Source organism: Pleurodeles waltl, chromosome 7 (genome assembly GCF_031143425.1).
Source record: "Pleurodeles waltl isolate 20211129_DDA chromosome 7, aPleWal1.hap1.20221129, whole genome shotgun sequence".
Taxonomy (NCBI): domain Eukaryota; kingdom Metazoa; phylum Chordata; class Amphibia; order Caudata; family Salamandridae; genus Pleurodeles; species Pleurodeles waltl.
In genome coordinates, this window is record NC_090446.1 from 422,980,852 (window position 1) to 423,008,712 (window position 27,861).

Genomic DNA, 27,861 nt, shown 5'->3' on the forward strand with positions numbered 1-27,861 from the left:
ACCTAACTTTGGTTTGTGTAGACATAACCTGTGTATATTACTTATATTCTTACTGAGGGTACTCACTGAGATACTTTTGGCATATTGTCATAAAAATAAAGTACCTTTATTTTTTGTAACTCTGTGTATTGTGTTTTTTTATGATATTGTGCATATGATATAAGTGGTATAGTAGTAGCTTTGCATGTCTCCTAGTTCAGCCTAAGCTGCTTTGCTATAGCTACCTTCTATCAGCCTAAGTTGCTAGAAACACCTCTTCTACACCAATAAGGGATAACTGGATCTGGCACAAGGTGTAAGTACCTCTGGTACCCACTACAAGCCAGGCCAGCCTCCTACACACGCTAGACTGCAAAGCTGTGTACTGCGTGATTTGCAGCTGCTCCGGCTTCTGTGCACTCTTCCAGGATTTCCTTCGTGCACAGCCTAGCCTGGGTCCCCAGCACTCCGTCCTGCAGTGCACAACCTTCTGAGTTGTCCTCCGACGTCGTGGGACCCCCTTTTGTGACTTCACGTGGACTCTGGTTCACTCTTCTTCTAAGTGCCTGTTGGGGTACTTCTGTGGGTGCTGCCTGCTTCTGTGAGGGCTCTCTGAGTTGCTGAGCGCCCCCTCTGTCTCCTCCCCCAAAAGGCGAAATCCTGGTCTTTCCTGGTCCTTAGAAGCACCCAAAAACCTCTACCGCAACCCTTGCAGCTAGCAAGGCTTGTTTGCAGTCTTTCTGCGTGGGAACACCTCTGCAAGCTTCATCGCGACGTGCGACATCCGTCATCCAAAGGAGAAGTTCCTAGTCCTCTTCTTTCTTGCAGAACTCCAAGCTTCTTCCAACCGGAGGCAGCTTCCTTGCACCTTCATCTGGGGTTTCCTGGGCTCCTGCCCCCCGTACACTGTTGCGACTATTGGACTTGGTCCCCTTGTCTTACAGGTACTCAGGTCCGCAAATCCGTTGTCAGTGCACTGCTGGTGTTTGTTCTTCCTGCAGAATCCCCCAATCACGACTTCTGTGCTCTCTGGGGGTAGTAGGTGTACTTTACTCCTACTTTTCAGGGTCTTGGGGTGGGGTATTTTTCCAACCCTCACTGTTTTCTTACAGTCCCAGCGACCCTCTACAAGCTCACATAGGTCTGGGGTCCATTCGTGATTCGCATTCCACTTTTGGAGTATATGGTTTGTGTTGCCCCTATACCTTTGTGGCCCTATTGCAATCTATGGTAATTCTACACTGTTTCCATTACTTTTCTTGCTATTACTTACCTAACTTTGGTTTGTGTACACATAACTTGTGTATATTACTTACATTCTTACTGAGGGTACTCACTGAGATACTTTTGGCATATTGTCATAAAAATAAAGTACCCTTATTTTTAGTAACTCTGTGTATTGTGTTTTCTTATGATATTGTGCATATGATATAAGTGGTATAGTAGGAGCTTTGCATGTCTCCTAGTTCAGCCTAAGCTGCTTTGCCGTAGCTACCTTCTATAAGCCTAAGCTGCTAGAAACACCTCTTCTACACTAATAAGGGATAACTGGACCTGGCACAAGGTGTAAGTACCTCTGGTACCCACTACAAGCCAGGCCAGCCTCCTATATTGGTTGTGCAGCGGTACTTTTCATAAGAGAATCATATACCAAACAGTTCAGTGTATGTACACTTAACCAAAAAAGTTTGCTTTTGTTCTCTAAAACGTTTTACAAAGTTCTGAAAAGTTTCTTAAAACTTCTAAAAGTTTTCTAAAAGTTAGAAAAAGTTTTTTTCTCTGTGCTTTAAAACGTTCTGAAACTTTTTCTTTCTTCTCACTATCTCTAAACCTTTTGCTATCATGTCTCTGGTAGGTTCAGCTCCAAAAACTGTCAATGCCTCTTATGACAGTTTAAATTACAAGAGCTTAAGGAGTCTCTGCTCAGATAGAGGTTTAGTTATAGGAAATAACCCTACAAACAAGTTTCTGTTCAACATGCTTATGGTAGATGATGAGTCCCAAGCTGGCCCATCAAATGAGTGGTTAGAACATGTAGAAACTTCCCAGTCTGATTCAGGAGAGTTCCATGAGAAGGGTGGGGGGGGTTCTGTACAGGGTCTGCCCCCTAGCAGGTCACCCAGTAATATTGGTAGTAATGGAGGTTCCCATCACTGTAGGGCATCCTTTATTCCTAGAGGCCATGTTACCAGGGTCCAGACAGATAGGGCAGATCCCCCTCTGAAGTTTCCAATTTATCATCTGTGTCAAAGCATCCCCAACCCACCCACCCTGAGGATAACTTGTTAGAAAGGGAACTCAAAAAGTTGAGGGCTGAAGAGACCAGACTGAAGCTTAAACAGCAACAGCTGGCCTTAGATAGGGAATCCCTAGACATTGAGAAGGAAAGAAAGATGTTGGGGTTAGGACCCCATGGTGGCAGCAGCAGTATTCCTGATAGTAATCCTGTTAGAGAGCATGATTCCAGGAATCTGCACAAGATAGTCCCCCCCTCACAAGGAGGGGGATGACATCAACAAGTGGTTTGCTGCACTTGAGAGGGCCTCTATGGTACAGGGGTCCCTCAAAGGCAGTGGGCTGCTATTTTGTGGCTATCTTTCACTTGAAAGGGTGGGGATAGGTTCCTTACTGTTAGAGAAAGCGAAGCTAAGAATTACAAAGTTTTGAAAGATGCACTCTTGGATGGATTTGGCTTAACCACTGAACAATACAGGATTAAGTTCAGAGACACCAGAAACGAGTCTTCTCAAGACTGGACAGATGTTGTGGACTGTTCGGTGAAGGCCTTGGAAGGGTGGTTGCATGGCAGTAAGGTATCTGACTATGAAAGCCTGTACAATCTTATTCTGAGAGAGCATATTCTTAACAATTGTGTGTCTGATTTGTTACACCAGTACTTGATAGACTCAGATCTGACCTCTCCCCAAGAATTGGGAAAGAAGGCAGACAAATGGGTCAGAACAAGAGTGAACAGAAACGTTCATACAGGAGGTGACAAGGATGGCAAGAAGAACGATGGTGAGAAATCTCAGGATAAGCATGGGGATAAGGGTAAAACCAAGATCCTTCTTCAAATCCTAAACACTCTTCTCGGGGTAGGGAAAAATCAAATTGTTCCTCTTCTTCACAACATACACACATTAAAAAGCCCTGGTGCTATGTGTGTAAAAATAAAGGCCACTGGCAAGGGGATAAGTCCTCTCCAGGTAAACCCCCTGAGCCAACCACCACTAATACATCAAACTCTAGTGCCGCTAGGGGTAGTGGTAATAGTGGTGGGACTGCTGGCAACAGTCAAAATAAGGGTGTAGTTGGGTTCACTTATGGGTCCATCATAGAAACTGGGGTAGTCAGTCCCAAGACAGTTTCTGTCACACCTAGTGGCATTGGCCTTGCCACAATGGCTGCTTGTCCCCTTACAAAGGATAAGTACAGGCAGACAGTTTCAATAAATGGTGTTGAGGCCCAGGCCTACAGTGACACAGGTGCCAGTATCATTTTGGTGACTGAAAACCTAGTGTCTCCTGAACAACACATCATTGGACAACAGTACAAGATAATTGATGTCCATAACTCTAATAAGTTTCTTCCCTTAGCTATAGTTCAGCTTAGTTGGGGTGGAGTTACTGGCCCTAAGCAGGTGGTAGTATCACCTTAGCTTACCTGTAGACTGTCTCTTAGGTAATGACCTAGAGACCTCAGGTTGGGCTGAGGTAGAGTTTCATACCCATGCAGCCATGCCTGGTATCCCTGAGGAATTGCTTCCTCTCATTTCAGCTGAAATGAAAAAGCAAAGGAGAGAAAAAGGCCTGAAAACTCAGGATCCTTCTCCAACAACAGGTATAAAGGGCATCACAGTATCCCCTACCCACCCTGCCATTCAGGATATAATTCCTGTGGTAGGAGAAACCTCTCCTGGGGTGGCACCTGTACCAAGGGAACCATCAGCTGGCACAGCTGAACTCCCTGAGGTAAAAGTACCTCTCTGTGGGATAACTAATATTGGTGAGGAAAAGGCCACCATTTTAGTTAACATGGAGCAGCCCTCCAACCCTCCCAGAGAAAGTTTAGTGCAGAAACCCTGCACTGCCTCACAACACTTAGGACAGCAGCCCTGCCCTAGTGTGGAGCTCATAGGACAGCATCCCTGCCCTGCTCCAACTCAAGAGAAACAGCATCCCTGTTCTCTCTTACAGCCATATGGACAAAGTTTTTGCCCAGCTATGGCTTTATTGAGACAGCATCCCTGTCTGGCATTCTCATCACTTGATATAGGTCCAGTGGACAAATCCCACTGTCTAAACTAAAACATACTAATAGGAACTTTGGAAATATAACTTCACATTGTTGGCTAGCTAAAAAACTTCAAACAGGGTGGTTTACATCCCCACAGGGAAGTAACCATATAGTGGATGATAAAGGGAGTAACCAAGCTACTGCAGAGCTACTCTCTACTTATCACCAGTTAGACAATAAAGACTCAACTGGCCAAGGTTAGCCTTATTGTCCTTCGTTTTGGGGGGGGGGGGAGGTGTGTAGGAAGGTAGCCTCTTTCTAGCCTTGTTACCCCCACTTTTGGCCTGTTTGTGAGTATATGTCAGGCTGTTTTCACTGTCTCACTGGGATCCTGCTAGCCAGGGCTCAGTGCTCATAGTGAAAACCCTATGTTGTCAGTATGTTTGTTATGTGTCACTGGGATCCTGCTAGCCAGGACCCCAGTGCTCATAAGTTTGTGGCCTATATGTGTTCCCTGTGTGGTGCCTAGCTGTCTCACTCAGGCTCTGCTAACCAGAACCTCAGTGGTTATGCTCTCTCTGCTTTCCAAACTTGTCACTAACAGGCTAGTGACTAAATTTACCAATTCACATTCTCATACTGGTAGACCCATATAATTCCCTTGTATATTGTACTGAGGTACCCAGGGTATTGGGGTTCCAGGAGATCCCTATGGGCTGCAGCATTTCTTTTGCTACCCATAGGAAGCTCTGACAATTCTTAAACAGGGCTGCCACTGCAGCCTGCGTGAAATAACGTCCACGTTATTTCACAGCCATTTACCACTGCACATAAGTAACTTATAAGTCACCTATATGTCTAACCTTCGCCTGGTGAAGGTTGGGTGCCAAGTTACTTAGTGTGTGGGCACCCTGGCACTACCCAAGGTGCCCCCACATAGTTCAGGGCAAATTCCCCGGACTTTGTGAGTGCGGGAACACCATTACACGCGTGCAATAAACATAGGTCACTACCTATGTATAGCGTCACAATGGTAACTCCGAACATGGCCATGTGACATGTCTAAGATCATGGAATTGTCACCCCAATACCATTCTGGTATTGGGGGGACAATTCCATGATTCCCCAGGTCTCTAGCACAGAACCCGGGTACTGCCAAACTGCCTTTCCGGGGTCTCCACTGCAGCCGCTGCCAACCCCTCAGACAGGTTTATGCCCTCCTCGGGTCCAGGCAGCCCTGGCCCAGGAAGGAAGAACAAAGGATTTCCTCTGAGAGAGGGTGTTACACCCTCTCCCTTTGGAAATAGGTGTGAAGGGCTGGGGAGGAGTAGCCTCCCCAAGCCTCTGGAAATGCTTTGATGGGCACAGATGGTGCCCATCTCTGCATAAGCCAGTCTACACCAGTTCAGGGATCCCCCAGCCCTGCTCAGGCATGAAACTGGACAAAAGAAAGGGGATTGACCACTCCCCTGACGAGTACCTCCCAGGGGAGGTGCCCAGAGCTCCTCCAGTGTGTCCCAGACCTCTGCCATCTTGGAAACAGAGGTGTTGGGGGCACACTGGACTGCTCTGAGTGGCCAGTTCCAGCTGGTGACGTCAGAGGCTCCTTCTGATAGGCTCTTACCTCTCTTGGCAGCCAATCCTCTTAACTTGGTAGCCAAACCTCCTTTTCTGGCTATTTTGGGTCTCTGCTTTGGGGAATTCTTCAGATAACGAATGCAAGAGCTCACCAGAGTTCCTCTGCATCTCCCTCTTCACCTTCTACCAAAGGATCGACCGCTGACTGCTCCAGGACGCCTGCAAAACTGCAACAAAGTAGCAAGACGACTACCAGAAACATTGTAGCGCCTAATCCTGCCAGCTTTCTCAACTGTTTCCAGGTGGTGCATGCTCTGGCGGTAGCCTGCCTTCACCCTGCACCAGAAGCTCCGAAGAAATCTCCTGTGGGTCGACGGAATCTTCCCCCTGCTAACGCAGGACCAAAAGACTGCAACACTGGTCCTCTGGGTACCCTCTCATCCTGACGAGCATGGTCCCTGGAACACAGCAACTCTGTCCAAGTGACTTCCACCATCCAGTGACTCTTCAGTCCAAGTTTGGTGGAGGTAAGTCCTTGCCTCCCAACGCTAGACTGCAAAGCTGTGTACTGCGTGATTTGCAGCTGCTCCGGCTTCTGTGTACTCTTCCAGGATTTCCTTCATGCACAGCCTAGCCTGGGTCCCCAGCACTCCGTCCTGCAGTGCACAACTTTCTGAGTTGTCCTCTGACATCGTGGGACCCCCTTTTGTGACTTTACGTGGACTCAGGTTCACTCTTCTTCTAAGTGCCTGTTGGGGTGTGTCTGTGGGTGCTGCCTGCTTCTGTGAGGGATCTCTGAGTTGCTGAGCGCCCCCTCTGTCTCCTACTCCAAAAGGCGACATCCTGGTCCTTTCTGGTCCTCAGCAGCACCCAAAAACTTCTACCGCAACCCTTGCAGCTAGCAAGACTTGTTTGCGGTTTTTCTGCGTGGGAACACCTCTGTAAGCTTCATCGCGACGTGGGACATCCATCTTCCAAAGGAGAAGTTCCTAGTCCTCTTCTTTCTTGCAGAACTCCAAGCTTCTTCCAACCAGAGTCAGCATCCTTGCACCTTCATCCAGGGTTTCCTGGGCTCCTGCCCCTCCTGGACACTGTCGCGACTATTGGACTTGGTCCCCTTGTCTTACAGGTACTCAGGTCCGGAAATCCGTTGTCAGTGCACTGCTGGTGTTTGTTCTTCCTGCAGAATCCCCCTATCACGACTTCTGTGCTCTCTGGGGGTAGTAGGTGTACTTTACTCCAACTTTTCAGGGTCTTGGGGTGGGGTATTTTTCTAACCCTCACTGTTTTCTTACAGTCCCAGCGACCCTCTACAAGCTTACATAGGTCTGGGGTCCATTTGTGATTCGCATTCCACTTTTGGAGTATATGGTTTGTGTTGCCCCTATACCTATCCTCCTATTACAATCTATGGTAATTCTACTCTGTTTGCATTACTTTTCTTGCTATTACTTACCTAACTTTGGTTTGTGTACATATAACTTGTGTATATTACTTACCTTCTTACTGAGGGTACTCACTGAGATACTTTTGCCATATTGTCATAAAAATAAAGTACCTTTATTTTTAGTAACTCTGTGTATTGTGTTTTCTTATGATATTGTGCATATGATATAAGTGGTATAGTAGGAGCTTTGCATGTCTCCTAGTTCAGCCTAAGCTGCTTTTCCATAGCTACCTTCTATCAGCCTAAGCTGGTAGAAACACCTCTTCTACACTAATAAGGGATAACTGGACCTGGCACAAGGTGTAAGTACCTCTGGTACCCACTACAAGCCAGGCCAGACTCCTACACTCCCACCCTGCACCCCCAGCCCGCCCCCACCCACCTCTCTCTGCCCCTCACTCCATCTCTCTGCAGGGTGCAGACAGGGGACTGTGCTGCCTGACAGTAACAGATAAATTATTGTAATTGTTTCTTCATTTGTAGGCGTTTGTTAAAGGAGAGCGTACCTTTAACTTATACTTCCCTAGATGATCTGACGTTTGTCCCAAAAACCGGGACATTTATGTAATATTTTGACCTTTGACCCAAAAATAGGGACATTTTTTTAAAATTAAGAGAAGCGTCAGGACTCCGGGACAGTCCTCTAAAAACCGGGACAGTCTGGGAAAATCTGGGACGTCTGGTCACCCTACGCCGTTGGGATCTTATAAGTGTTTAACCATGCAGCACAGTAACAAGAGGGCATTGGTTCCTAACCCTAAGGCTCTTGATTTGCAAATAGAATTGACGGAGTGATGTGCGCCCGATCTTCGCCCCTTCCTTCATTCAGTACTCTACCAATGTATTATTTATCCACCGTGTACCATTCTGCTGTATTTTTGGGCAAACAACATAAATCAGTGGATCATGATTCCGGAACTGTCTTTGCAGTGTGCTAGCACCTCCCCCCCATCCGCCTTCAACACCTCCCCACCTCCATTCCACCCCTCCTTTTTTTTGCATGTTCCCAAGGCAGGCGATGCTTGTCACTTCAGCGGCGGGCCAGTGAGTGACAGCATACTATATGTCAAAATGAGGTGCACTTTTACGATAATGTAACATTTTATGAGCCAGCTGATTGCTTTCATTACTGGGATTTATGCGCAAAATCATGTGTGGCTATAGTGTGGCTCTGTGGAGGGAAAGTGGGTAAGGGGTGTGGGCAGGAAAAAGCGGGGTATGTTACATTAAAGGCACTTCTGTAGCATGACTAGTGATCAAGAGGCCTCATTAGTGCGCTACCGACCAGCTGAAAGGTTTTTGTATGCAGTTGATATGTGTAGGAAGGTGGCCTCTGTCTAGCTTTGTTACCCCCACTTTTGGTCTGTCTGTGAGTATATGTCACGGTGTTTTTACTGTCTCACTGGGATCCTGCTAGCCAGGTCCCCAGTGCTCATAGTGGTCTCCCCCAGCCTCCAGAAATGCTTTGAAGGGCACAGATGGTGCCCTCCTTTCATAAGTCAGTCTACACCGGTTCAGGGATCCCCCAGCCCCTGCTCTGGTGCAAAACTGGACAAAGGAAAGGGGAGTGACCACTCCCTTGTCCATCACCACCCCAGGGGTGGTGCCCAGAGCTCCTCCAGTGTGTCCCAGACCTCTGCCATCTTGAATGCAGAGGTGTGTGGGCACAATGGAGGCCTCTGAGTGGCCAGTGCCAGCAGGTGACATCAGAGACCCCTCCTGATAGGTGCTTACCTGACTAGGTGGCCAATCCTCCTCTGAAGGCTATTTAGGGTCTCTCCTGTGGGTTTCTCTTGTGATAACAAATACAAGAGCTCACCAGAGTTCCTCTGCATCTCTCTCTTTGACTTCTGCCAAGGATCAACCGCTGACTGCTCCAGGAAGACCTGCAAAACCGCAACAAAGTAGCAAGACGACTACCAGCAACATTGTAGTGCCTAATTCTGCCGGCTTTCTCGACTGTTTCCTGGTGGTGCATGCTCTGAGGGCTGTCTGCCTTCACCCTGCACTAGAAGCCAAGAAGAAATCTCCTGTGGGTCGACGGAATCTTCCCCTGATAACGCAGGCACCAAACGTCTGCATCACCGGTCCTCTGGGTCCCCTCTCATCTTGACAAGCATGGTCCCTGGAACACAAGAGCTGGATCCACGTGACCCCGACAGTCCAGAGGTCCTTCTTTCCCAATTTGGTGGAGGTAACTCCTTGCCTCCCCACACCAGACTGTAATCCTGTGTACTGCGTGAACTGCAGCTTCTGTGCACTTTTGCAAGGAATCCCTCGTGCACAGCACAGCCCAGGTCCCCAGCACTCCGTCCTGCATTGCTCAACTCGCCGAGTTGACCACCGACTTCGTGGGACCCTCCTTTGTACTGTTGAGACGACCGCCGTGCTCAGATATCTTGAATGCCTGTTCAAGTGCTTCTGCGGGTGCTGCCTGCTTCTGCGTGGGCTCTCTGTACTGCTGAGCACCCCCTCTGTCTCCTCCTCCAAGGGGCGACCTCCTGGTCCTTCCTGGGCCCGGGCAGCACCAAAAATCTTCAACCGTGACTCTTGCAGCTAGGAAGGCTTGTTTGCGGTCTTTCTGCGTGGAAACAACTCTACATACTCCAGCATGCCGTGTGATATCTTCTTTGCAAAGGAGAAGTTCCTGGCATCTTCCATTGTTGCAGAATCTTCAGCTTCTTCCGCCCGGAGGCAGCCATTTTGCACCTCCATCCGGGGTTTAGTGGGCTCCTGCCCCCCCTGGACACTTGCGTGACTCTGGGACTTGGTCCCCTTCCTTTGCAGGTCCTCAGGTCCAGGAATCCGTTTTCAGTGCTTTGCAGTCAGTTGTTGTCTTTGCAGAATCTCCTATAACGACTTTAGTGTGTTTCTGGGGAGGTAGGTGCACTTTACAACTGCTTTTCAGGGTCTTGGGGTGGGCTATTTTTCTAACCCTCACTGTTTTCTTACAGTCCCAGCGACCCTCTACAAGCTCACATAGGTCGGGGGTCCATTTGTGGTTCGCATTTCACTTTTGGAGCATATGGTTTGTGTTGCCCCTATACCTATGTGCTCCTATTGCAATCTATTGTAATCCTACACTGTTTGCGTTACTTTTCTTGCTATTACTTACCTCATTTTGGTTTGTGTACATATATCTTGTGTATATAACGTATCCTCATACTGAGGGTACTCACTGAGATACTTATTGCATATTGTCATACAAATAAAGTACCTTTATTTTTAGTAACTCTGTGTATTGTGTTTTCATATGATATTGTGCATATGATATAAGTGGTATAGTAGGAGCTTTACATGTCTCCTAGTTCAGCCTAAGCTTCTTTGCCATAGCTACCTTCTATCGTTCTAAGCTGCTAGAAACACCTCTTCTACACTAATAAGGGATAACTGGACCTGGCACAAGGTGTAAGTACCTCTGGAACCCACTACAAGCCAGGCCAGCCTCCTACATTGGTTGTGCAGCTGTGGGATAAGTACCAGTAACTACTTACCACTTTGTCATTGTGTACTTTTCATAAGAGAATAATATACAAAACAGTTCAGTGTATGTACACCTAACCAAAAAGTTTTGCTTTTCTCCTCTTAAACTTTTTACAAAGTTCTGAAAAGTTTCTCTAAACTTCTAAAAGTTTTCTAAAAGTTAGAAAAAGTTTTTTTCTCTGATCTTTAAAAAGTTCTAAAAGTTTGTCTTCCTTCTCACTATCTCTAAATCTCCTGTTATCATGTCTGTGGTAGATTCTACTCTTAAAATGGTCAATACAACTTATGACAATTTGAATTACAAGAGCCTGAGGAGTCTCTGCTTAGATAGAGGTTTAGTGATAGGAAAGAACCCTACAAAAGAGTTTCTATTTAACATGCTTATTGTAAATGATGAGTCCCAAGCAGGCACATCAGATGAGAGGTTAATAGAAGGTTCCCATTCTGACTCAGGGGAGCACCTTGAGGAAGGTGGGGACGGTTCTGAACAGGATCTGCCCCCTAACAGGACACCCAGTAATGTTGGTAGTAATGGAGGTTCCCATCACAGTAGGGAAGTCTTTATTCCTAGAGGCCAAGATACAAGGGTCCAGACAAATAGGGACAGATCCCCATCTGTTGTTTCAAACTTGTCTTCTGTGTATAAACATTCCCAACCCACCCACCCTGAGGATAACTTGTTAGAAAGGGAACTAAAAAAGTTGAGGGTTGAAGAGACCAGACTGAAGCTTAAACAGCAACAGCTGGCCTTAGATAGGGAATCCATAGACATTGAGAAGGAGAGACAGAGATTGGGGTTAGGACCCCATGGTGGCAGCAGCAGTATTCCTGATAGTAATCCTGTTAGAGAGCATGATTCCAGGAATCTGCACAAGATAGTCTCCACTTACAAGGAGGGGGACATCAACAAGTGGTTTGCTGCACTTGAGAGGGCCTGTATGGTATAGGGGGTCCCTCAAAGGCAGTGGGATGCGATATTGTGGCTATCTTTCACTGGAAAGGGTAGGGATAGGCTCCTTACTGTTAGAGAAAGTGAAGCTAACAATTTTACAGTTTTGAAGAATGCACTCCTGGAGGGATTTGGCTTAACCACTGAACAATACAGGATTAAGTTCAGAGACACCAGAAAAGAGTCCTCACAAGACTGGACAGACTTTGTAGACTGTTCAGTGAAGGCCTTGGAGGGGTGGTTACATGGCAGTAAAGTATCTGACTATGAAAGCCTGTATAATCTTATTCTGAGAGAGCATATTCTGAATAACTGTGTGTCTGACTTGTTACACCAATATCTAGTGGACTCAGATCTGACCTCTCCCCAAGAATTGGGAAGGAAGGCAGACAAATGGGTCAGAACAAGAGTGAACAGAAAAGTTCATAAAGGGGGCGACAAGGATGGCAAGAAGAAAGATGGTGAGAAATCACAGGATAATCATGGGGCTAAGGGTAAAACCAAAGATCCTTCTTCAAATCCTAAGCACTCTTCAGGGGGTGGGGATAAATCAAATTCTTCCTCTTCTTCACAACATACACACATTAAAAAGCCTTGGTGCTAGGTGTGTAAAAATGAAGGCCATTGGCAAGGGGATAAGTCCTGTCCAGGTAAACCCCCTGAGCCAACCACCACTAATATATCAAACTCTAGTGCCCCTAGCAGTAGTGGTAATAGTGGTGGGGCTGCTGGCAACAGTCAAAGAAAGGGTGTAGTTGGGTTCACTTATGGGTCCATCATAGAAACTGGGGTAGTCAGTCCCAAGACAGTTTCTGTCACACCTAGTGGCATTGGCCTTGCCACACTGGCTGCTTGTCCCCTTACAATGGATAAGTACAGGCAGACAGTTTCAATAAATGGTGTTGAGGCCCAGGCCTACAGGGACACAGGTGCCAGTATCACTTTGGTGACTGAAAACCTAGTGCCCCCTGAACAACACATCATTGGACAACCGTACAAGATTATTGATGTCCATAACTCCACTAAGTTTCTTCCCTTAGCTATAGTTCAGCTTAGTTGGGGTGGAGTTACTGGCCCTAAGAAGGTGGTAGTGTCACCTAGCTTAACTGTAGACTGTCTCTTAGGTAATGACCTAGAGGCCTCAGGTTGGGCTGATGTAGAGTTTTATACCCATGCAGCCATGCTGGGTATCCCTGAGGAATTGCTTCCTCTAATTTCTACTGAAATGAAAAAGCAAAGGAGAGAAAAAGGCCTGAAAACTCAGGATCCTTCTCCAACAACAGGTATAAAGGGCATCACAGTATCCCCTACCCACCCTGCCATTCAGGATATCATTCCTGTGGTAGGAGAAACCTCTCCTGGGGTGGCACCTGTATCAAGGGAACCATCAGCTGGCACAGCTGGACTCCCTGAGGTAAAAGTACCTCTCTGTGGGATAACTAATATTGGTGAGGAAAAGGCTGCCATTTTAGTTAGCATGGAGCAGCCCTCCAACCCTCCCAGAGAAAGTTTAGTGCAGAAACCCTGCACTGCCTCACAACACTTAGGACAGCAGCCCTGCCCTAGTGTGGAGCTCATAGGACAGCATCCCTGCCCTGCTCCAACTCAAGAGAAACAGCATCCCTGTTCTCTTCTACAGCCATATGGACAAAGTTTTTGCCCAGCTATGGCTTTAATGAGACAGCATCCCTGTCTGGCATTCTCATCACTTGATATAGGTCCAGTGGACAAATCCCACTGCTCTAAACTAAAACATACTAATAGGAACTCTGAAAACATAACTTCACATTGTTGGATAGCTAAAAAACGTCAAACAGGGTAGTTTACATCCCCACAGGGAAGTAACCATATAGTGGATGATAAAGGGAGTAACCAAGCTACTGCAGAGATACTCTCTACTTATCACCACTTAGACAATAAAGACTCAACTGGCCAAGGTTAGCCTTATTGTCCTTCATTTGGGGGGGGGGGTTGTGTAGGAAGGTAGCCTCTTTCTAGCCTTGTTACCCCCACTTTTGGCCTGTTTGTGAGTATATGTCAGGGTGTTTTCACTGTCTCACTGGGATCCTGCTAGCCAGGGCCCAGTGCTCATAGAGAAAACCCTGTGTTGTCAGTATGTTTGCTATGTGTCACTGGGATCCTGCTAGCCAGGACCCCAGTGCTCATATGTTTGTGGCCTATATGTGTTCCCTGTGTGGTGCCTAACTGTCTCACTCAGGCTCTGCAAACCAGAACCTCAGTGGTTATGCTCTCTCTGCTTTCCAAACTTGTCACTAACAGGCTAGTGACTAAATTTACCAATTCACATTGGCATACTGGTAGACCCATATAATACCCTTGTATATTGTACTGAGGTACCCAGGGTATTGGGGTTCCAGGAGATCCCTATGGGCTGCAGCATTTCTTTTGCTACCCATAGGAAGCTCTGACAATTCTTAAACAGGGCTGCCACTGCAGCCTGCGTGAAATAACGTCCACGTTATTTCACATCCATTTACCACTGCACATAAGTAACTTATAAGTCACCTATATGTCTAACCTTCGCCTGGTGAAGGTTGGGTGCCAAGTTACTTAGTGTGTGGGCACCCTGGCACTACCCAAGGTGCCCCCACATCGTTCAGGGCAAATTCCCCGGACTTTGTGAGTGCGGGAACACCATTACACGCGTGCAATAAACATAGGTCACTACCTATGTATAGCGTCACAATGGTAACTCCGAACATGGCCATGTGACATGTCTAAGATCATGGAATTGTCACCCCAATACCATTCTGGTATTGGGGGGACAATTCCATGATTCCCCAGGTCTCTAGCACAGAACCCGGGTACTGCCAAACTGCCTTTCCGGGGTCTCCACTGCAGCCGCTGCCAACCCCTCAGACAGGTTTATGCCCTCCTGGGGTCCAGGCAGCCCTGGCCCAGGAAGGAAGAACAAAGGATTTCCTCTGAGAGAGGGTGTTACACCCTCTCCCTTTGGAAATAGGTGTGAAGGGCTGGGGAGGAGTAGCCTCCCCAAGCCTCTGGAAATGCTTTGATGGGCACAGATGGTGCCCATCTCTGCATAAGCCAGTCTACACCAGTTCAGGGATCCCCCAGCCCTGCTCAGGCATGAAACTGGACAAAAGAAAGGGGATTGACCACTCCCCTGACGAGTACCTCCCAGGGGAGGTGCCCAGAGCTCCTCCAGTGTGTCCCAGACCTCTGCCATCTTGGAAACAGAGGTGTTGGGGGCACACTGGACTGCTCTGAGTGGCCAGTTCCAGCTGGTGACGTCAGAGGCTCCTTCTGATAGGCTCTTACCTCTCTTGGCAGCCAATCCTCTTAACTTGGTAGCCAAACCTTCTTTTCTGGCTATTTTGGGTCTCTGCTTTGGGGAATTCTTCAGATAACGAATGCAAGAGCTCACCAGAGTTCCTCTGCATCTCCCTCTTCACCTTCTACCAAAGGATCGACCGCTGACTGCTCCAGGACGCCTGCAAAACTGCAACAAAGTAGCAAGACGACTACCAGAAACATTGTAGTGCCTAATCCTGCCAGCTTTCTCAACTGTTTCCAGGTGGTGCATGCTCTGGGGGTAGCCTGCCTTCACCCTGCACCAGAAGCTCCGAAGAAATCGCCTGTGGGTCGACGGAATCTTCCCCCTGCTAACGCAGGACCAAAAGACTGCAACACTGGTCCTCTGGGTACCCTCTCATCCTGACGAGCATGGTCCCTGGAACACAGCAACTCTGTCCAAGTGACTTCCACCGTCCAGTGACTCTTCAGTCCAAGTTTGGTGGAGGTAAGTCCTTGCCTCCCAACGCTAGACTGCAAAGCTGTGTACTGCGTGATTTGCAGCTGCTCCGGTTTCTGTGTACTCTTCCAGGATTTCCTTTGTGCACAGCCTAGCCTGGGTCCCCAGCACTCCGTCCTGCAGTGCACAACTTTCTGAGTTGTCCTCTGACATCGTGGGACCCCCTTTTGTGACTTTGCGTGGACTCCAGTTCACTCTTCTTCTAAGTGCCTGTTGGGGTACAGCTGTGGGTGGTGCCTGCTTCTGTGAGTGCTCTCTGAGTTGCTGAGCGCCCCCTCTGTCTCCTATTCCAAAAGGCGACATCCTGGTCCTTTCTGGTCCTCAGCAGCACCCAAAAACCTCTACTGAAACCCTTGCAGCTAGCAAGGCTTGTTTGCAGTCTTTCTGCGTGGGAACACCTCTGTAAGCTTCATCGCGATGTAGGACATCCATCTTCCAAAGGAGAAGTTCCTAGTCCTCTTCTTTCTTGCAGAACTCCAAGCTTCTTCCAACTGGAGTCAGCATCCTTGCACCTTCATCCGGGGTTTCCTGGGCTCCTGCCCCTCCTGGACACTGTTGCGACTATTGGACTTGGTCCCCTTGTCTTACAGGTACTCAGGTCCAGAAATCCGTTGTCAGTGCACTGCTGGTGTTTGTTCTTCCTGCAGAATCCCCCTATCACGACTTCTGTGCTCTCTGGGGGTAGTAGGTGTACTTTACTCCAACTTTTCAGGGTCTTGGGGTGGGGTATTTTTCTAACCCTCACTGTTTTCTTACAGTCTCAGCGACCCTCTACAAGCTCACATAGGTCTGGGGTCCATTCGTGATTCGCATTCCACTTTTGGAGTATATGGTTTGTGTTGCCCCTATACCTGTGTGCTCCTATTGCAATCTATGGTAATTCTACACTATTTGCATTACTTTTCTTGCTATTACTTACCTAACTTTGGTTTGTGTATATTACTTACCTTCTTACTGAGGGTACTCACTGAGATACTTTTGGCATATTGTCATAAAATAAAGTACCTTTATTTTTAGTAACTCTGTGTATTGTGTTTTCTTATGATATTGTGCATATGATATAAGTGGTATAGTAGGAGCTTTACATGTCTCCTAGTTCAGCCTAAGCTACTTTGCCATAGCTACCTTCTATCAGTCTAAGCTGCTAGAAACACCTCTTCTACACTAATAAGGGATAACTGGACCTGGCACAAGGTGTAAGTACCTCTGGAACCCACTACAAGGCAGGCCAGCCTCCTACATTGGTTGTGCTGCGGTGGGATAAGTACTTGTAACTACTTACCACTTTGTCATTGTGTACTTTTCATAAGAGAGTAATATACAAAACAGTTCAGTGTATGTACACCTAACCAAAACGTTTTGCTTTTCTCCTCTTAAACTTTTTACAAAGTTCTGAAAAGTTTCTCTAAACTTCTAAAAGTTTTCTAAAAGTTAGAAAAAGATTTTTCTCTGATCTTTAAAAAGTTCTAAAAGTTTGTCTTCCTTCTCACTATATCTAAATCTCCTGTTATCATGTCTGTGGTAGATTCTACTCTTAAAATGGTCAATACAACTTATGACAATTTGAATTACAAGAGCCTAAGAAGTCTCTGCTTAGATAGAGGTTTAGTGATAGGAAAGAACCCTCCAAAAGAGTTTCTATTTAACATGCTTATTGTAAATGATGAGTCCCAAGCAGGCACATCAGATGAGAGGTTAATAGAAAGTTCCCATTCTGACTCAGGGGAGCACCTTGAGGAAGGTGGGGAGGGTTCTGAACAGGATCTGCCCCCTAACAGGACACCCAGTAATGTTGGTGGTAATGGAGGTTCCCATCACAGTAGGGAAGTCTTTATTCCTAGAGGCCAAGTTACAAGGGTCCAGACAAATAGGGACAGATCCCCCTCTGTTGTTTCAAACTTGTCTTCTGTGTCTAAACATTCCCAACCCACCCACCCTGAGGATAACTTGTTAGAAAGGGAACTAAAAAAGTTGAGGGTTGAAGAGACCAGACTGAAGCTTAAACAGCAACAGCTGGCCTTAGATAGGAAATCCCTAGACATTGAGAAGGAGAGACAGAGATTGGGGTAAGGACCCCATGGTGGCAGCAGCAATATTCCTGATAGTAATCCTGTTAGAGAGCATGATTCCAGGAATCTGCACAAGATAGTCCCCACTTACAAGGAGGGGGATGACATCAACAAGTGGTTTGCTCCACTTGAGAAGGCCTGTATGGTACAGGGGGTCCCTCAAAGGCAGTAGGATGCAATATTGTGGCTATCTTTCACTGGAAAGGGTTGGGATAGGCTCCTTACTGTTAGAGAAAGTGAAGCTAACAATTTTACAGTTTTGATGGATGCACTCCTGGATAGATTTGGCTTAACCACTGAACAATACAGGATTAAGTTCAGAGACACCAGAAAAGAGTCCTCACAAGACTGGACAGACTTTGTAGACTGTTCAGTGAAGGCCTTGGAGGGGTGGTTACATGGCAGTAAAGTATCTGACTATGAAAGCCTGTATAATCTTATTCTGAGAGAGCATATTCTGAATAACTGTGTGTCTGACTTGTTACACCAATATCTAGTGGACTCAGATCTGACCTCTCCCCAAGAATTGGGAAAGAAGGCAGACAAATGGGTCAGAACAAGAGTGAACAGAAAAGTTCATACAGGGGGTGACAAGGATGGCAAGAAGAAAGATGGTGAGAAATCACAGGATAAGCATGGGGATAAGGGTAAAACCAAGGATCCTTCTTCAAATCCTACGCACTCTTTAGGGGGTGGGGATAAATCAAATTCTTCCTCTTCTTCACAACATACACACATTAAAAAGCCTTGGTGCTATGTGTGTAAAAATAAAGGCCATTGGCAAGGGGATAAGTCTTGTCCAGGTAAACCCCCTGAGCCAACCACCACTAATATATCAACCTCTAGTGCCCCTAGCAGTAGTGGTAATAGTGGTGGGACTGCTGGCAACAGTAAAAGTAAGGGTGTAGTTGGGTTCACTTATGGGTCCATCATAGAAACTGGGGTAGTCAGTCCCAAGACAGTTTCTGTCACACCTAGTGGCATTGGCCTTGCCACTCTGGCTGCTTGTCTCCTTACAATGGATAAGTACAGGCAGACAGTTTCAATAAATGGTGTTGAGGCCCAGGCCTACAGGGGCACAGGTGCCAGTATCACTTTGGTGACTGAAAAACTATTGCCTTCTGAACAACACATCATTGGACAACCGTACAAGATTATTGATGTCCATAACTCCACTAACTTTCTTCCCTTAGCTATAGTTCAGCTTAGTTGGGGTGGAGTTACTGGCCCTAAGAAGGTGGTAGTGTCACCTAGCTTAACTGTAGACTGTCTCTTAGGTAATGAACTAGAGACCTCAGGTTGTGCTGAGGTAGAGTTTTATCCCCATGCAGCCCTGCTGGGTATCCCTGAGTAATTGCTTCCTCTAATTTCTACTGAAATGAAAAAGCAAAGGAGAGGAACAGGCCTGAAAACTCGTGATCCTTCTCCAACAACAGGTAAAAAGGGCATCACAGTATCCCCTACCCACCCTGCCATTCATGATACCATTCCTGTGGTAGGAGAAACCTCTCCTGGGGTGGAACCTGTACCAAGGCAACCATCAACTGGCACAGCTGAACTCCCTGAGGTAAAAGTACCTCTCTGTGGGATAACTAATTTTGGTGAGGAAAAGGCCACCATTTTAGTTACCATGGAGCAGCCCTCCAACCCTCCCAGAGAAAGTTTAGTGCAGAAACCCTGCACTGCCTCACAACACTTTGGACAGCAGCCCTGCCCTAGTGAGGAGCTCATAGGACAGCATCCCTGCCCTGCACCAACTCAAGAGAAACAGCATCCCTGTTCTCTCTTACAGCCGCATGGACAAAGTTTTTGCCCAGCTATGGCTTTACTGAGACAGCATCCCTGTTTGGCATTCTCATTACTAGAAATAGGTCCAGTGGACAATTCCCACAGTTCTAAACTAAAACTTACTGATAGGAACTCTGAGAATATATCTTCACATTGTTGGTTAGCTAAAAAACTTCAAACAGGGTGGTTTACATCCCCAAAGGGAAGTAACCATATAGTGGATGATAAAGGGAGTAACCAGTCTATTGCAGAGCTACTCTTAACTTATCACCACTTAGACAATAAAGACTCAACTGGCCAAGGTTAGCCTTATTGTCCTTCGTTTGGTGGGGGGGTTGTATGAGAAAGTAGCCTCTTTCTAGCCTTGTTACCCCCACTTTTGGCCTGTTTGTGAGTATATGTCAGGGTGTTTTCACTATCTCACTGGGATCCTGCTAGCCAGGACCCAGTGCTCATAGTGAAAACCCTATGTTGTCAGTATGTTTGTTATGTGTCACTGGGACCCTGCTAGCCAGGACCCCAGTGCTCATAAGTTTGTAGCCTATATGTATGTGTTCCCTGTGTGATGCCTAACTGCTAACCAGAACCTCAGTGGTTATGCTCTCTCTGCTTTACAAATTGTCACTTACAGGCTAGTGACCAATTTTAACAATTCACATTGGCATACTGGACCACCCTTATAATTCCCTAGTATATGGTACAAAGGTACCCAGGGTATTGGGGTTCCAGGAGATCCCTATGGGCTGCAGCATTTCTTTTGCCACCCATAGGGAGATCTGACAATTCTCACACAGGCCTGCCAGTGGAGCCTGAGTGAAATAGCGTCCACGTTATTCCACAGCCATTTACCACTGCACTTAAGTAACTTATAAGTCACCTATATGTCTAACCTTCACCTGGTGAAGGTTGGGTGCAAAGTTAGTTAGAGTGTGGGCACCCTGGCACTAGCCAAGTTGCCCCCACATCGTTCAGGGCAAATTCACCGGACTTTGTGAGTGCGGGGACACCATTTCACCCGTGCACTATACATAGGTCACTACCTATGTATAGCGTCACAATAGTAACTCCGAACATGGCCATGTAACATGTCTAAGATCATGGCATTGTCACCCCAATGCCATTCTGGCATTTGGGAGACAATTCCATGATCCCCCGGGTCTCTAGCACAGAACCTGGGTACTGCCAAACTGCCTTTCCCGGGGTTTCACTGCAGCTGCTGCTGCCAACCCCTCAGACAGGTTTCTGCCCTCCTGGGGTCCAGCCAGGCCTGGCCCAGAAAGGCAGAACAAAGGCCTTCCTCAGAGAGAGGGTGTTACACCCTCTCCCTTTGGAAATAGGTGTCAGGGCTGGGGAGGAGTAGCCTCCCACAGCCTCTGGAAATGCTTTGATGGGCACAGATGGTGCCCATCTCTGCATAAGCCAGTCTACACCGGTTTAGGGATCCCCCAGCCCTGCTCTGGCGCAAAACTGGACAAAGGAAAGGGGAGTGACCACTCCCCTGACCTGCACCTCCCAGGGGAGGTGCCCAGAGCTCCTCCAGCGTGCCCCAGACCTCTGCCATCTTGGATTCAGAGGTGTGCTGACACACTGGACTGCTCTGAGTGGCCAGGGCCAGCAGGTGATGTCAGAGACTCCTTCTGATAGGCTCTTACCTGTGTTGCTAGCCTATCCTCCTTCCTAGGTAGCCAAACCTCTTTTTCTGGCTATTTAGGGTCTCTGCTTTGGGGAATTCTTCAGATACTGAAATGCAAGAGCTCACCAGAGTTCCTCTGCATCTCCCTCTTCACCTTCTACCAAAGGATAGACCACTGACTGCTCAGGACCCCTGCACAACCGCAACAAAGTAGCAAAGATGACTACTGCGACCTTGTAACGCTGATCCTGCCGCCTTCTCGACTGTTTTCCTGGTGGTGCATGCTCTGGGGGTGTAGGAGGCTGGACTGGCTTGTAGTGAGTACCAAGGGGTACTTGCACCTTGCACCAGGCCCAGTTATCCCTTATTAGTGTATAGGGTGTCTAGCAGCTTAGGCTGATAGATAATGGTAGCTTAGCAGAGCAGCTTAGGCTGAACTAGGAGACGGGTGAAGCTACTACAGTACCACTTAGTGTCATATGCACAATATCATAAGAAAACACAATACACAGTTATACTAAAAATAAAGGTACTTTATTTTTATGACAATATGCCAAAGTATCTTAGAGTGTACCCTCAGTGAGAGGATAGGAAATATACACAAGATATATATACACAATAGCAAAAATATGCAGTATAGTCTTAGAAAACAGTGCAAACAATGTATAGTTACAATAAGATGCAATGGGGAAACATAGGGATAGGGGCAACACAAACCATATACTCCAGAAGTGGAATGCGAACCACGAATGGACCCCAAACCTATGTGACCTTGTAGAGGGTCGCTGGGACTATTAGAAAATAGTGAGAGTTAGCAAAATAACCCACCCCAAGACCCTGAAAAGTGAGTGCAAAGTGCACCAAAGTTCCCCTAAGGACAAAATAGTCGTGTTAGAGGGAGAATGCAAGGAAAACACAAATCAGCAATGCAACAACGATGGATTCCTGTCTGAAGGTACCTGTGGAACAAGGGGACCAAGTCCAAAAGTCACAAGCAGCTCGGAGATGGGCAGATGCCCAAGAAATGCCAGCGGTTGGTGCAAAGAAGCTCTTACTAGGCTGAAGAACTGTGAATACTGCAGGAACGACAAGGGCTAGAGACTTCCCCTTTGGAGGATGGATCCCCCACGCCTTGGAGAGTCGTGCAGAAGTGTTTTCCCGCCGGATGGACGCCAACAAGCCTTGCTACACGCAAATCGTGCGTTTGGCGTTTTTGGACGCTGCTGGGGCCCAGGAGGGACCAGGAGGTCGCAAATTGGACCTGCAGGGAGAGGGGACGTCGAGCAAGACAAGGAGCCCTCACTGAAGCAGGTAGCACCCGGAGAAGTGCCAGAAACAGGCACTACGAGGATGCGTGAAACGGTGCTCGCCGAAGTTGCACAAAGGAGTCCCACGTCGCCGGAGACCAACTTAGAAAGTCGTGCAATGCAGGTTAGAGTGCCGTGGACCCAGGCTTGGCTGTGCACGAAGGATTTCCGCCGGAAGTGCACAGGGGCCGGAGAAGCTTGCAAAGTCGCGGTTCCCAGCAATGCAGCCCAGCGAGGTGAGGCAAGGACTTACCTCCACCAAACTTGGGCTGAAGAGTCACTGGACTGTGGGGGTCACTTGGACGGTGTCGCTGGATTCGAGGGACCTCGCTCGTCGTGCTGAGAGGAGACCCAAGGGACCGGAGATGCAGCTTTTTGGTGCCTGCGGTTGCAGGGGGAAGATTCCGTCGACCCACGGGAGATTTCTTCGGAGCTTCTGGTGCAGAGAGGAGGCAGACTACCCCCACAGCATGCACAAGCAGGAAAACAGTCGAGAAGGCGGCAGGATCAGCGTTACAGAGTTGCAGTAGTCGTCTTTGCTACTATGTTGCAGGTTTGCAGGCTTCCAGCGCGGTCAGCGGTCGATTCCTTATCAGAAGGTGAAGAGGGAGATGCAGAGGAACTCGGTTGAGCTCATGCATTCGTTATCTAACGTTTCCCCAGAGACAGAGACCCTAAATAGCCAGAAAAGAGGGTTTGGCTACCTAGGAGAGAGGAAAGGCTACTAACACCTGAAGGAGCCTATCACAAGGAGTCTCTGACGTCACCTGGTGGCACTGGCCACTCAGAGCAGTCCAGTGTGCCAGCAGCACCTCTGTTTCCAAGATGGCAGAGGTCTGGAGCACACTGGAGGAGCTCTGGACACCTCCCAGGGGAGGTGCAGGTCAGGGGAGTGGTCACTCCCCTTTCCTTTGTCCAGTTTCGCGCCAGAGCAGGGGCTAAGGGGTCCCTGAACCGGTGTAGACTGGCTTATGCAGAATTGGGCACCTCTGTGCCCAACAAAGCATTTCCAGAGGCTGGGGGAGGCTACTCCTCCCCTGCCTTCACACCATTTTCCAAAGGGAGAGGGTGTCACACCCTCTCTCAGAGGAAGTTATTTGTTCTGCCATCCTGGGCCAGGCCTGGCTGGACCCCAGGAGGGCAGATGCCTGTCTGAGGGGTTGGCAGCAGCAGCAGCTGCAGAGAAACCCCAGGAAGGGCAGTCTGGCAGTACCAGGGTCTGTGCTACAGACCACTGGGATTATGGAATTGTACCAACAATGCCAGGATGGCATAGAGGGGGCAATTCCATGATCATAGACATGTTACATGGCCATATTCGGAGTTACCATGGTGAAGCTACATATAGGTAGTGACCTATATGTAGTGCACGCGTGTAATGGTGTCCCCGTACTCACAAAGTTCAGTGAATTGGCTCTGAACAATGTGGGGGCACCTTGGCTAGTGCCAGGGTGCCCTCACACTAAGTAACTTTGCACCTAACCTTTACCAGGTAAAGGTTAGACATATAGGTGACTTATAAGTTACTTAAGTGCAGTGTAAAATGGCTGTGAAATAACGTGGACGTTATTTCACTCAGGCTGCAGTGGCAGGCCTGTGTAAGAATTGTCAGAGCTCCCTATGGGTGGCAAAAGAAATGCTGCAGCCCATAGGGATCTCCTGGAACCCCAATACCCTGGGTACCTCAGTACCATATACTAGGGGATTATAAGGGTGTTCCAGTAAGCCAATGTAAATTGGTAAAAATGGTCACTAGCCTGTCAGTGACAATTTGGAAAGAAATGAGAGAGCATAACCACTGAGGTTCTGATTAGCAGAGCCTCAGTGAGACAGTTAGTCACTACACAGGTAACACATACAGGCACACTTATGAGCACTGGGGCCCTGGGTTACCAGGGTCCCAGTGACGCATACAACTAAAACAACATATATACAGTGAAAAATGGGGGTAACATGCCAGGCAAGATGGTACTTTCCTACACAACCCCCCCCCAAACGAAGGACAATAAGACTAGCCATTACCTGATGAGTCTTCATTGTCTAAGTGGAAATATCTGGAGAGTCCATCTGCATTGGAGTGGCTACTCCCAGGTCTATGTTCCACTGTATAGTCCATTCCCTGTAGGGATATGGACCACCTCAACAATTTAGGATTTTCACCTTTCATTTGTTTTAGCCAAAGTAGAGGTTTGTGGTCTGTCTGAACAATGAAGTGAGTGCCAAACAGGTATGGCCTCAACTTTTTCAGAGCCCAGACCACAGCAAAGGCCTCCCTCTCAATGGCAGACCAACGCTTTTCTCTAGGGGTCAACCTTCTACTAATAAAAGCAACAGGTTGATCCTGGCCCTCAGAATTAAGTTGTGATAGGACTGCCCCTACTCCTAATTCAGATGCATCAGTTTGGACATAGAATTTTTTAGAGTAACAAGGGCTTTTCAGGACAGGTGCAGAGCACATGGCCTGCTTCAGCTCCTCAAAAGCTTTCTGACAGTTTGCTGTCCATAATACCTTTTTAGGCATTTTCTTGGATGTGAGGTCATTAAGAGGGGCTGCAATGGAGCCATAGTTCTTAATGAACCTCCTGTAATACCCAGTGAGGCCTAGGAAGGCTCTCACCTGAGTCTGAGTGGTAGGGGGAATCCAATCAATAATAGTTTGGATTTTCCCCTGAAGTGGTGCAATCTGTTCCCCACCAACAAGGTGTCCCAGATAAACCACCTTACCCTGCCCTATCTGGCACTTTGAAGCCTTGATAGTGAGGCCTGCCTTTTGCAGGGCCTCCAAAACTTTCCAAAGGTGGACCAGGTGATCATCCCAGCTGGAGCTAAAGACAGCTATATCATCCAAATATGCTGCACTGAAAGCTTCCAGCCCTTGCAGGACTGTGTTCACCAACCTCTGAAAAGTGGCAGGTGCATTTTTCAAACCAAAAGGCATTACAGTAAACTGGTAATGTCCTCCAATGGTAGAAAATGCAGTCTTAGGTTTAGCATCTTCTGACATTTTGATCTGCCAATACCCTGCAGTCAAATCAAAAGTGCTTAGATACTTGGCAGATGCCAGTGTATCTATTAGCTCATCTGCCCTGGGTATAGGGTGAGCATCTGTTTTGGTTACCAAGTTGAGACCTCTATAGTCTACACAAAACCTCATTTCCTTCTTTCCATCTTTAGAATTGGGTTTTGGTACCAGTACCACAGGAGAAGCCCATGGACTGTCAGAGTGCTCAACCACTCCTAGTTCCAACATCTTCTGAACTTCTTGCTTTATGCAGTCCCTGACATGGTCAGGCTGCCTATAGATCTTACTTTTGACAGGTAAACTGTCTCCAGTATCTATAGTGTGCTCACACCAAGAAGTGGTGCCTGGCACAATGGAGAAGAGTTCTGAAAATTGTCCTAGGAGATTTATGCAATTATCTTTCTGCTCAGCAGTAAGACAATCAGCCAAAACTACCCCTTCCACAAGAGCATCTTGTTCTGTGGAAGAGAAGAGATCAGGTAGAGGATCACTGTCTTCTTCCTGTCCCTCATCTGTTGCCATGAGCAGGGTGAGATCAGCCCTGTCATAGTAGGGTTTCAGGCGGTTGACATGGAGCACCCTAAGGGGACTCCTGGCAGTGCCTAAGTCAACCAAGTAGGTGACTTCACCCTTCTTTTCAACAATTGTGTGTGGACCACTCCATTTATCTTGGAGTGCTCTTGGGGCCACAGGCTCCAAGACCCACACTTTCTGCCCTGGTTGGTACTGAACCAAAACAGCCTTCTGATCATGCCATTGCTTCTGGAGCTCTTGGCTGGCCTGAAGGTTTTTACTGGCCTTTTTCATGTACTCAGCCATCCTTGATCTGAGGCCAAGTACATAGTCCACAATATCCTGCTTAGGAGCTTTTAAAGGTTGTTCCCAACCCTCCTTTACAAGTGTGAGTGGACCCCTAACAGGGTGTCCAAAAAGAAGTTCAAAGGGGCTGAAGCCCACTCCTTTCTGGGGTACCTCCCTGTAGGCAAAAAGGAGGCATGGTAGAAGGATATCCCATCTCCTGCGGAGTTTTTCAGGGAGTCCCATAATCATGCCTTTGAGAGTTTTATTAAATCTCTCCACCAGTCCATTTGTTTGTGGATGATAGGGTGTTGTGAACTTGTAAGTTACACCACACTCCTTCCACATGGCCTTTAAGTATGCAGACATGAAATTGCTTCCTCTGTCTGATACTACTTCCTTTGGGAAGCCCACCCTGGAAAATATTCCCAGGAGGGCCTTTGCCACTGCAGGAGCTGTAGTGGTCCTTAAAGGAATTGCTTCAGGATATCTTGTGGCATGGTCCACTACCACTAAGATAAACCTATTGCCTGAAGCAGTAGGAGGGTCAAGGGGGCCAACTATGTCAACCCCTACCCTTTCAAAGGGAACCCCAACCACAGGCAGTGGGATAAGGGGTGCCTTTGGAGTGCCACCTGTCTTGCCACTGGCTTGACAGGTTTCACAGGACTTACAAAATTCTTTTGTGTCCTCAGACATCCTAGGCCAATGAAACAGTGGTACCAATCTGTCCCAAGTTTTCATTTGACCCAGGTGCCCAGCTAAGGGAATGTCATGTGCCAGTGTTAGGAGGAACTTTCTGTACTCCTGAGGAATCACTAATCTCCTGGCAGCTCCAGGTTTAGGATCCCTATGCTCAGTGTACAAGAGGTTGTCCTCCCAGTAAACTCTGTGTGAGTCACTGACATCCCCATTAGCCTGTTTGACAGCTTGCTGTCTGAGACCCTCTAATGTGGGACAGGTTTGCTGTGCCACACTCAGCTCCTCTCTGGCAGGCCCCCCTTCACCCAAAAGCTCAGCAGTGTCTGCTTCCAGCTCCTCTGGTGTAGGTTCTGCACAGGGAGGGAATTCTTCTTCCTCAGAATTAGAATCCACTGTAGAGGGAGGGATAGTAGGAAGTGGTTTGCTTCTACTAGCCCTAGCTTTAGGGAGCACTTGGTCCATTGTTCCAGGATCCAAGCTTCCCTGTCCTTTTTGCTTTTTGGCCTGAGCCCTTGTCAAAGCAAAAATATGCCCTGGGATGCCCAGCATTGCTGCATGGGCCTCCAACTCCACATCTGACCAAGCTGATGTCTCCAAATCGTTCCCTAATAGACAGTCTACAGGTAAATCTGAAGCTACCACAACTTTCTTTGGACCAGATACCCCCCCCCAGTTGAGATTTACAACAGCCATGGGGTGGCTTTGTGTTATGTTGTGAGCATCGGTTACTTGGTACTGGTGTCCAAGTATGTGTTGTTCAGGGTGCACCAGTTTCTCAATCACCATTGTGACACTGGCACCTGTGTCCCTGTAGGCCTGGACCTCAACACCATTTATTAGGGTTAGTTGCTTGTACTTCTCCAAGTTATGGGGGCAAGCAACCAAAGTGGCTAAGTCAATAGCCCCTTCAGAGACTAAAGTAGCCTCTGTGGTCTCCCTAATCAGACCAACCCCAACTAAATTACCAAAAGTGAGCCCAGCTACTCCCTTGGATTGGCTATTAGTAGGTTTGCTCCCACCACCACTGCTATTAGTAGGGACACTAGGTGTAGCAGTAGGGGTTGTAGTGATAGGAGC